Consider the following 10,157-nt stretch of genomic DNA (forward strand, 5'->3'; position numbering starts at 1 on the left):
AAGAAGAAGAAGAAGAAGAAGAAGAAGAAGAAGAAGAAGAAGAAGAAAAAGGAGGAGAAGGAGAAGAAAAAGGAGAAGGAGAAGAAGGAGGAGGAGGGGGAGGGGGAGGAGAGGGGGGGGGGAGGGGAGGGGAGGGGGGGGGGGGGGAGGGGGAGGAGAAGCTTTGCCTACTACTTCCCATCAAACAGGTCCCACATCATTTGCCATGTGTATCCTCAGCTCCACAGCCAAGGGTGACAACGTGTATCTGCTTTGCTTGCATGCTTCATCATCTAGGAGTCAGTTTGGAACAAAGTTAAGTGCTGGGGATAGAAAAGGAGGCATAGGATAGTTCCTGCCCTCAAGGAGCTCACAATCTAATGGGGAAGACAAGGTGCAAATAAATATATACAAAGCAAACTATATACAGGATAACTAGGAAACAATCAATAGAGAGACGGTATTAAAAATGTTTGAGGAAGGCTTCCTGCAGAAGATGGAATTTCAGTTGAGACTTAAAGGAAATCAGGGAGGTCCTCTGTCCATTCCACATGACTCTTAGGCGATTTAGGTTAACTGGGAAGCCAGGTACAGCTTGTAACCTTACCACAATACAGCTACAGCCACTGGGGTTTCATTCTCTTTTAGCTATTTCTTCCTGCTTTGTAAACTATCATTTTCATTGCTTTGTAAACTATGATTTTTACCACCTCATTCCCCTTATGTAGCTAAACATGGAATTCATTTAGAGGCTGGAAGTGCCTCTTAGGGAAGCATCATTCCTCTGATTTTCATAACTATACCAAAAACTGGAGAGGAAAATAGTAAGTTTGGTGTCAGAGTTTCAAATCCCACCTGTGTTATTTACCATCTTATGATCCTAGGCAAGTTACTTCAGTTTCCTCATCTGTAAAATGAGTAGACTGAACAAGATGGTCTCTATGGTACCCTCTAGATCTGAATCAATAATCACGTGAGACAGGAGGAGACTAAAGAAATTTAAAAAAAATCATTCCCTCTCCTTTTCTCCTTAAACCTCCACCACTATTCAGTGATGGCTCTCTCACAATTCCTAACAGCAAAGAACAGAGCTCAGGTAAACCTGAGATCATTTTAATCTGCTCACCCTCCCCTCTGAACTCCCTACTATACAAACCCCACCACTACTGGTCTGTTCACTTGATCTTCATGGAATAGTTTGGACTTTGGGTGGTGGCTCTTGGCTTATTTCTGTGCCTGTTGAAGTTGCTGCTCTGGCATTCCAATTCATCTAATTTCGTGATTGCCATTTCACATGCTGTTCCTGTGATCTGACTCCCTTTAGTGAATGCTAATGCTGAACTTGGATCTTTCTTCTTCTTTGATCTCAGTGTTTATTTTTTCAAGAAATAAATAGTTCTATTTAGATTTGGGTCCCCAGAATACCATCCTAGCCCTGACCTCTTCGATGATGTACTCTCTGCTTTTGTTTTGTTGTCAACATGCATATTAGGTCGATAAACAGGTTTACAACATGCTGGGTGCTCATCACACACATTCTGCTGCCATTGTGTTTGCAACATTAAATATTCAACTTGACCACTCAGGAAATCCCATCCAGTCAAATCTCTGACTCCCTACTCTCTGATTCGGCAAGGCCTATAACCTCAGGAGTTGACTCAGCTGACTAACAGGCATTTCCTAATAAGAACATTCAACAAACGTGGCATGAATTATATAACAAATGGGTAAAGTCCAATGTTTTCAGGAACCAGTAGGGGTATTAACAAAGTCTCCAACAGTGTATTTTATTTATTTATTAGGCAATTGGAGTTAAATGACTTGCCCAGGGTCACATAGCTGGTAAGTGTCAAGCGTTTGGTCTGGTCTGAGGCCAGATTTGAACTCAGGTCTTCCTGACTCCAGGGCCGGTGCTCTATCCACTGCGCCACCTAGCTACCTCTCCCACAGTATATTTTACAAGGTAGCAGCAGGAAGACATGGGGTCAAAATTCACCTGAGATACTTATCTTGAGCAACCTCTGTGGGCCTCAGTTTCCTCACCTGTAAAATGAAAATATTGAACTCTCCTTTGGTGTCTATATTTTTCTATAATGATGTCTGAGATCCCTATATAAAAATTAGGTGGATGAAGGGGAGTAAAAGACTTGGAGGGGGTAGTACACGGTGTATTTTGACCCAGGCATTATGCTTTGCCCATTTGGTGACTCAATGAATGAACATCAAGGACAGTCTGGAATGGGGGAGAAACACAAATCACCAAATGCATCCAGAGGGGACAGTATAGAAGTATGATAAGGAGGGGGCAGTCTCTCCAGTTATGATGCATGAATTTTATATATATGTGGTATTATACTGTCTCAGTGTTTGCTTACCACTACCTCCCAACAATCAATCAATCAATAAACATTTACTAAGTGCCTACTATGTATCAAGCACTATACTAATCACTGGGGATACAAAAAGAGTCAAAAGACAGTTGCTGTCCTCAAGGAGCTTACAGTTTAATGGAGGAGACAAAATGCAAACAAATACATACAAAAAACAAGCTATTCACAGAAAAAATAGGAAAAAGTTAACAAAGGGAAGACACTAGAATTAGGAGAAGATGGTGGAATTTTAGTTGTTAATTTAGTTAAATTTTTTTGCACTGGAATAATATTTATTTTTCTTTAGTGTTCTTTTTTTTCCTTGGCAAAAGTCAAGTGCTACATTTTTAAAGACAGAAAATCTCAAACAATCAAATGCATTACCCATCACAGGAGAGGGTCAGGCAACAGTACAAAATACCATACTTGACTGTTTTTTCTTTTTTTTTCATCATAAATATTTTTTTTCCTTTAAAGTGATTGAAATTCTTTGAGAACCAAGTAATCTACAGCCTATAGTTTAATACTAGGAGAAAAAAACAAATTAAGACAGTTAAAGATTTGTAGCATCTAGCATTTTGCTTAATCCCTTGTTGATAGCACCTATTTCTCTAGGTTAGAAAGTGAGAATTCCACAACCAATGGTGTTTCTGTCATGTCATGAAGTCAGTGCAGACCTTTAAGCAAATAGCTTCACCTTCCAAGCTCCCTGGGCACAGAGCATCTCTACAGCCTCCCCTCATCAACTCGGATGATTCAGGGAGAAAAGGGAGATGACAGCTCTTATTCCCAGGGAAGTGTTTCTGGCAGCTAATTGGAGTAAGTGCTTTTAATGACAAACATAGTACCTGTGTACATACACACACACACACACACACACACACACACACACACACACACATCTCCCAAACTTTCACAGAAAGTCTGACAGCAACCACGTAAGTATAAAGGAATCCTATCTCACAACACCAAAGTAGGGATGAGTATGATTGTGTCAGCCTAAAGCAGAAACCAAATAGGAGAAAGTATGTGTCACTTAAAAAGAAAATAGAATATGGGATTAACCAAAAAAAAAATCCTTTGGGTAAGAAGCAAATAAAAAGTCAAAAAAAGTATTAAAGCAAAATCCTGATTGCCAAAGGGAGGGAAAAAAAGAAAAAGTCACTTTAGACCAATGTACAGAGCCTGGGAGAGATGAGGAGGGAGAACATTCCAGGCATGAGGAACAGCTAGGAAAATGCCCAGAGCAGAAAGATGTTTTATGTGTCTTCTTTTTGGAATAATCAGGAGGCCAGTGTCAATGGATTGAAGAATATTTGACGGGGAGTAAAATGTAAGAAGAATGGAAACATGGGAAAACACTGGTTTATGAAGGACTTTGAATGCAAAAAGAGCATTTTGTATTTGATCCTGAAGGCAGTAGGATACCACTGGAGTTTATTGAGTCGGGGGTGACATGATCAGACCTGAACTTTAGGAAAATTACTTTAGAAGCTGAACAGAGGATGTATTGGTGTGAGGAGATCCACCAGCAAGCTGTTATAATAATCCAAGTATGAGGTGATGAGGGCCTGCACTATTGAAGGAGGTAGGGGTATCAAAGGAGAGAAGGGGATGTATTTAAGAGGTGAAAATGCTGAGGTGAACTCAACAGTCTTTGGCAACAGTTTGGATTTGGGAGGTGAGAGATAGTGAGGAATCCTCCAGGTTTCAAGCCTAAGGGACTTGGAGGATGATGTTGTGCTCTACAGAAAAAAGGAAGGTAGGAATTTGGACACACTAAATTTAAGATGTCTACTGGACAGCCAGTTAGAAATGTCTGAAAGGCAGCTGGAGATGTGAGAGTGGAGGTCAGCAGAGGTTGAAGCAGGATAAATAGATTTGAGAATCATCATAGAGATGGTAATTAAATCCATGGAAGCTGATGAAATCACCAAGTGAAATAGTAAAGAGACAAAAGAGAAGAAAGCCCAGGGCAGAACCCTGCGGGACACCTATGGTTTGAGAAGTGGTCTGGAGGATCATCCAGCAAAGGAGACAGAGAAGGAGCAGTCAGGTAGGAGAAAAACCAGGAAAGAGTGATATCCTGAAAACCTAGAGAGAAGAGTATCAATGAGGAGAGAGTAGTCAACAGTGCCAAAGGCTACCAAGGTCAAGGGGAATGAGGAATGAGAAAAGACCATTGGAGTTGGCAAGTAAGAGATCATTAGTAACATTAGAGAGGATTTGGTGAGATGTGCATATGGGAGACGCTAACATCTGGGAGAATCAGAAAATGCCATATGTAGGTTGTTGCACTTGGACTGAGCTTTGAAGGCAACCAAGCTTTGTAAGAGGCAGAAGTGAAGAAGGTCTACATTTCAGACCTTGGGGGCTTCATGCCTTTTCAAAAGTATACAGATAGAAGATGGTGCATCATGTTAGTGGAACGGCAAGCGTCCGATTTGGCTGGACCATAATGCACACGAAAGAGACAAATGTGCAGTAAGCCTGGAAATCAGGATGGAGCTTTAAATGCTAGATGCAGGAGTGTGCATTTGACCTTCGTAGTAATAGAATAGGCAGGTGAGTAACATAGTGAGAATTGTGCTTTAGGAGTATCATTCTGGTAGCTGTAAGGGAGATGGATTGGAAAAGGGAGAGCCTTGATGAAGGAAAACCAATTAGCAGGCTATTGCAGTGGTTCTGAAAAAGAGAAAGAAAGGATGATGTGGGGTTTGGAAGAGGTGGTGACAGAAATGGTCCATTTCCTGCCCTGGCCTGTCACTGGAGCCTCATTACCAGGTCACACAGGAAATGATGGAGGGTGGGGCTGGAGAAAAGACATTGTGTAATAGAAGTGTGTGTGTGTGTGTGTGTGTGTGTGTGTGTGTGTGAGCACACTCACAACATGTTTTGGTGGGTGTGAGGAAGGGAGAGTAAGTAAGAATGTGAGATGTGTGTGGATATAAGATTGGAAAAGTCATTAAAACAAAGGAAAGGTTTGAGAAGAGAAAGACAAGCCTCATCATTCTCCACCACCTCCCCCCACCCCTCCGCACTCAACTACCCTTCCCCGACTCCCTGGCTGGCTACTCATGACTCTAAGCATGTCACATGTTGTGTGAGTAAGTCAGGGCTTTGTGTGTATTTCACGACCACCATCCTGTTTTCCATAAACCGATGTATGGGAGCTGTTTATCTGCTGGGGAGCAAAGCTGCATTTGAGTGGGCGTCCCATTTCCTGAGAACTTAAAAGGTTTCTAGTGTGGCTTTTGGGACAAGTCCCATTTCTAGTTCATTCAGCCATGTGGACTTAAGTGCAAGTTGAGAATTCCAATTAAATATTATATAAATGTGACAAGGGTAAATTTTGTAGCCGGGAAAGGAAAAGGATTAAAGGGAAACGTGGGAAATGGCTGGTTTTACCCTTGACATTGTCAAGATGTGGTTTGGAGGGCCAGGGCTGAGCCTGTGAATGATTTTTCAGTTAGGATCTCCTGGGAATTTACCTTCCTTCCAATGATTACACTAATTGACCCCAAGAGCACTTGTAGCATTCTTACACGCACATGTTCCTCCCTCCCTCATGTGGGCTCTTTGTTGGCCTTCCTCATCATAATTTGTGATGCTTCGCATTTACCTTGAGTAAATATCAAACTGATCTTGATATCTCTATCTGCCTCATGAAACATACATCCTCTTGAACCATGCCCAAATGATTAATTTACTCTTATGTGATGATTAGCATAAAAATCTCATCACGGCAACACAAGATAGAAATGTTACTGCTAATTGCCACTTGGAGTGAAGAATGTTTACTGCATAGGAATTATTGATGCATGCTACTCAATTCTCTCCTGAACCAAGAAACATGAGACTGTTTTTAGAGCAGACTTTGCCTGTTCCTGCCTTCTCTGTCTCTCCTTTCTAAAGGACCACCAAGTGATTTTTAGTTAACCAAAGAGAGGGCTGAGGCTAATGGTTAACAGCACTTCTGTACACAAAGTCAAACTGCTGGATCCAGATCATTCCATAGGGCCTTTGATCTCTTCCAGTCAATTGACTCTAGGCAAAGAAGACCTTTCCCCTGCAAATGTTGCAGTCTGTCAGCAGCCATGACCCTTTAAAAATAAACACATAAATGTTTGGAGCATGGATTGTTGAGTACAAAAAAACATTCTTGAGGGAATCTGATCGTTAGAGGGCATTCCAGGTGTACCCAGTCTGCCACCCAACCCGCACAGCCTCAGATGCCTGTGGGTTTGATCATAGCCCAGAATGGATTGGGTTTATTTACTTTTTTAGCTTTAAAGGAAGTATGGAGAGATTTGAAAGCTGAAGGAAAACAAAACAAAACAAAACAAAAAACCTTGCCTTTCTCTCTTGTTAGGCCCCAGAGCCTAGCAAAGTGCTCTGCAAATTAATCCAACACATTGATTAAGCACCTACAATATGCTGAGTGCTATGCTAGGCATAAGAAAATAAAATGTAGTGGGTGTACATAGTAGGTGCTTAATAAATGTCTTATTTTCCCAGTTAAGGCAGACGTGAATTATAATTGAATTACAGAGTCTTTTTCCCCAAATCTCAGCTGTAGGATCTTAGTGTCTTATCCATTTATAGTAGTGAGAGAGAACAAAGCGGTAATGTAGATAATTCAAGACAAATTATCCCCTTTCTCTTAATTACTTGTCCCAGAGACTATAGGATCATAACATTAGAACTGGTAGGAACCTCAGGGGTCATCTACCCCAACTACTTCACTTGACAGAGAAGGAAATTAGAGATTAAGTGACTTTTCCAAGGCCATACAAGTTATACACATTGGAGGTCTGATTTGAACCCAGGTCCTCTGACTCCTGGGTCAGTGCTCATTCCATTGTGTCAGCTACCCGACATAGTGGATAGGGTACTGAACTTGTAGTCAGGAAAACCCAGGTTCAGATCTCACTTCAAACACTTACTAGTTCTATGACCTTCATTGCTCTGTGCCTCAGTTTCCTCATCTATAAAATGAGCCTAGACTTGATGACCTCAAAGTCTCTTCCAGCTTTAAATCTGCTATGAAGCAGATCAATAGCACAGTGAAAAGAATACAGGCATATAGCGCTTCCTTGATGGTGCTTTTTTTTGTTGTTGTTAACAAATTGAAGGTTTGTGGCAACCCTGTGTTGAGCAAGTCTATTGGTGCCATTTTTCTACCAGAAAGTGCTCATATCTTGTCTCTGTGTCACATCTTGGTAATTCTCATGATATTTCAAACTTTTCTACTGTTATTATATCTGTTGCGGTGATTAGTGATCTTTGATGTTACTACTGTAATTGTTTTGGGGCACCACAAACCATGCCCATATAATACAGCAAACTCAATTAATAAATATTGTGTGTTCTGACAGCTTCTACTTTGGCTTCCTTATTTATTGAAATTGGGCTGATTAATGACCCTATAATGGTCTCTAGGGGCAGCTAGGTGGCACAGCAGATAGAGCAGGCCCTGGAGTCAGGAAGACCTGAGTTCAAATCTAGCCTCAGAAGCTTACTAGCTGTATGACCCTAGGCAAGTCATTTAACCCTCAGTTTCCTCATTAGTAAAGGAAACTGGAGAAGGAAATGGCAAACCACTCTAGCATCTCTGTTAAGAAAACCCCAAATAGGGTCACAAAGAGTTGGACACAACTGAGCAGTAGTAAAAAAAAAAAAAAAAGTATGACAGAATACATCCTACATCCTATAGGGCAAGGATTGTTTCTTTTTCATCTTGGAAACTCTAGCATAGTGATGCGCACATAGTAGGTACTCAATAAATACTTATTAAAGAAATGAAGAACTTCATGATTTTGGGCAACTCGTTTCTTCCTTTTGGACCCCAGCTTCCTTGTGTGTAAAAATGAGGGGATATACTATATCACCTTTGAAATCCCTCTTTGAAACCCACTAAATAAAGGGAGAATCCTATGAAGTCTTAAAAACTACACGACTGTCTCCCCACCAATGTAAAAATCTTCCTTTAGAAGCCTCTTCAAAGCCCTCTTTTACTCTTTTTTCAAGCTGTGGTTTATAAAATGTTTGACGCTTTATGTGACTTTTTGGATATCCCTCCCCTGGTGGGAAAACACCTTGTTGGGGTTTGTAGGAACTTGTCTACCTTTCTTGGCCATCCTGCAGCAAAATGAACCTGGCAGGAGAAAAATGGAGTGGGCGGCATCTGGCTGCCATTATTGGCAAGGAGAAACTGACCTCGTGAAAGAGCCAGCATCACAACAACAATATTAGTATGGCAAAAAGTGGATGCATTTTATGACCTTGACCTCAATTTCCTCATCTGTAAAAGTAGGAATCTCTAAGACCCATTCCAGCTTGGACATTTTGTGATTCTCTGAGTTCCCTATGAATTACTCTTGAATCTTTTAACTGGTTCCTTTTAGATCAGCTTGCTGTTCTAGCTTCTTTGGTAATGACCCAATTCCTGACCTCACATATCCTTAGCAGCTGGGGCAACTGAGATCCAAAATTTAGCATCAGCTAAATTGACTCTATTCAACAGATTGCTTAAGGATGAGGTAGACATGAATGTGGAATCAGGCCATGAAAAGAAATGATCTTCTCTTCCTTCACCCTTGACCCTTACTTGAAAATTTGCATCCTTCTTGTTCTCATAAGATTTTCTTCTGTTATATAGTTATTAGGTAGGTATTATTTAGTTATCATAAATTTATGTATGCATCATTGTATTTTAGTCCTGGTACTCAACTGGTCCAAGTGCAGAGTCAAGATCCAGAGAGATTGAGTCAATGAGAAAGAGAAATTTTCACTCCTTTACTACTAAATATAAGCAAATAGCAATGATTTACAGAGTTGTGAGAATTACTTAGGATAAAGTAAAATAATGATACACACAGTAAATAGAATTTTTTTAATCTTTAAAAAAACCTTTAATATGCAATATGACCTTTTGCTATAATCTTGTTTTACATGATTTGACATGGCATTCACAAGATTTTTGACATATTCTTTAATTATAAAACAACACTTTCAAATTGTATATAAAAGTGTATCTTTAACAAAGAGTTCATTTTTCCAAGTCTAGCCTTGATCACAACCTACAGGTTTTTAGCTGAGTTCCTAGGCCCTGAAGCATGATTATCTCCACTTCTGGGAGAAATTTCTTAACCTTTTGTGAGGTGTGGCATGTTTTAATATTCTATCTCCATTTGTGAATTTCTACAATTTTAATAATTCTTCTTCTAAGTATAACAACATATTTATAGAGGGTCTCCTTCCTTCAATGGAGACAAGCCTTTAAAACCTATTGGAAGTAAAAAAAAAATCCCCAAAACATTTTTGGAGTGAATATTTGAGTCTCATCAACATGCCTATTTTTTACAGGCTTATCTGGATTTCTTCTGACAATGGTTTTGATATAACACTGATTGAAAAAGTGAGTTTTATCAATAAAAACTACCTTTTTACAATCTTTACTCGTTGAGTCTTTGTATTGTCTCACCCTTACAAGTGTTCTTTAGTTAGCAATAGTTAGCAGCTGTTTAAATTAAAAACAACTGCAGCTATGTGGTGCAGCAAATAGAGTACTAGGCCTGGAGTCAGGAAAACCTGAGTTCAAATCCCACCTTAGACACATCTAGCCATGAGACCTTAGATGAATCATTTAACATCTATTTGCTTCACTTTCCTCAAATGTCAAATGGGGATAATAATGGTACTCATCTCTCAGGACTGTTGCAAGGGTGAGATGAGATAATATTTGCCTGGAACATAGAAGCTTCCTTCCTTCCTTCCTTCCCTCCTTCCCTCCTTCCCTCCTTCCCT

This window comes from Vombatus ursinus, unplaced genomic scaffold (genome assembly GCF_900497805.2).
Source record: "Vombatus ursinus unplaced genomic scaffold, bare-nosed wombat genome assembly UNPS02008961.1, whole genome shotgun sequence".
Taxonomy (NCBI): domain Eukaryota; kingdom Metazoa; phylum Chordata; class Mammalia; order Diprotodontia; family Vombatidae; genus Vombatus; species Vombatus ursinus.